Source organism: Colobus angolensis, unplaced genomic scaffold (assembly GCF_000951035.1).
Source record: "Colobus angolensis palliatus isolate OR3802 unplaced genomic scaffold, Cang.pa_1.0 Scaffold187, whole genome shotgun sequence".
Lineage (NCBI taxonomy): Eukaryota > Metazoa > Chordata > Mammalia > Primates > Cercopithecidae > Colobus > Colobus angolensis.
Window position 1 is genome coordinate 1,537,250 of NW_012115010.1, and position 2,207 is coordinate 1,539,456.

The window sequence follows — 2,207 nt, forward strand, 5'->3', positions numbered from 1 at the left end:
ATTATCTTTTTGTCATTGATTTCTAGCTTCACTATATTGTGCTTATAGGATATGTTCTGTATGGTATTGATTCTATGGCACCGGTTGACACTTTAATGGCCTAGTATAAGTCAATTTTTATAATGTTCAAAGTGTGCTTGAAATAATATTTTCTAATTGTTGGCTATAAGATGTTATATATAAAAATTAGCTGGGCGTAGTGGCGGGTGCCTATAATCCCAGCTACTCACGAGGCTGAGGCAGGAGAAGCTTGAACCCGGGAGGCGGAGGTTGCAGTAAGCCAAGATCGCACCAGTGTACTCTGGTCTCGGTGACAAGAGTGAGACTCCATCTCACAAAAAAAAAAAAAAAATTATATATGTATGCTAGATAAATTTTGTTAGTTATATTGTTTAATCTTCTATATGTTACTAATCTTGTTTTATTTTTGTTCTAGCAGTTTTGAGGAAAAGCATGTTAAAATGTCCCACTGTATTTGTAGATTTTCTAGTCTTCCCTTGAATTTCTGTCAATTTCTGCCTTAAATATTCTGAGGTTGTATTGTTAGATTCATATAAGTACTAGGTTCTTGGTGAATTGTTTCTTTATCATCAAGAAATGACATCTGAATCCCTAATACAGGCATACCTTGTTTTATTGCACTTTGCCTCATTGCACTTCCCAGATATTGAGTGTTTCTTACAAATTGAAGGTTTGTGGCAACCCTGTGTCAAGCAGCCTATTGGTGCCACTTTTCCAACAGCATGTGCTCACTTTGTATCTCTGTGTCATATTTTGGCAATTTTCACAGTATTTCAAGCATTTTCATTATTATTGTATCTGTTATGGTGATCCGTGATCTTTGATGCTACTATTTGAATTGTTTTGGGGTGCCACAAACCACAACCAGGTAAGATGGTGAATTTAATAAATGTTCTGACTGTTCCACTGACTGAATGTTCTCCTGTCTGTCTTCCTCTCCTTGGTGTTTTGTTTTGTTTTGTTTTGAGCTGGGATCTCACTCTGTTGCCCAGGCTGGAATACAATGGCACCATCATGATTCACTGCAGCCTTGACCTCCCAAGCCTCTAGCGATCCTCCCACTCAGGCTCCCAAGGCGCTGGGACCACAGGCACGCACCACCATGCCCAGCTATCTCCCTCTCCTTAGGCCTTTCTTTTCCCTAAGACACATCAGTATTGAAATTAGGCCAGATAGCCGGGCATGGTGACTCACAGTGGAAGAAGTAACTGATGATGTGGTAGAAATAACAAAAGAACTAGAACTAGAAGTGGAGACTGAAGATATAACTGAATTACTGCAATCTCATGATAAAACTTGAATGAGTGAAAAGTTGCTTCTTACAGATGAACAAAGAAAGTAGTTTCTTGAGGCAGAATCTACTCCTGGTAAAGATGCTTTGAACATTGTTGAAATAACAAAGGATTTAGGATATCACATAAACTTAGTTGATAAAGCAGTGCCAGTGTTTGAGAGAACTGACTCCAATTTTGAAAGAAATTCTACTGTTAGTAAAATGCCATCAAACAGCACCCTATGTTACAGAGAGAGGAAGAGTGAAACAAACAGCCAATCAGACCAGGCGCAGTGGCCCACGCCTGTAACCCCAGCACTATGGGAGGCCAAGACAGGGGGATCGCCTGAGGTCAGGAGTTTGAGACCAGCCTGGCTAACATGGTGAAACCCTGTCTCTACTAAAAATACAAAAATTAGCTGGGCGCGATGGTAGGCGCCTGTAATCCCAGCTACTCAGGAGGCTGAGGCAGGAGAATTGCTTGAACTCCGGAGGTGGAGGCTGCAGCGAGCCAAGATTGTTGCACCATTGCACTCTAGACTGGACAACGAGCGAAACTACGTCTCAAAAAAAAAAAAAAAAATTCACTATAGCCACCCCAACCTTCAGCAGCCACCACCCTAATCAGTCAATAGACATCAATACTGAGGCAAGACCCTCCATCAGCAAAAAGATTGTGACTCATTTAAGGCTCACATGATCATTAGCAGTTTTTAACAATAAAGCATTTTTAAAGTTTATTTATTTATTGCCCTCATGCAGAATCAATAAAATTTTGTGGAGTTTTTTTTGTTTTTGTTTTTGTTCTTTTTGAGAGACAGAGTCTTGCTCTGTTGCCCAGGCTAGATGAAGTGCTGTGATGCATTCACAGCACTTAATTAAAAATGAAGTATTTTAAGTTAAGACATACATT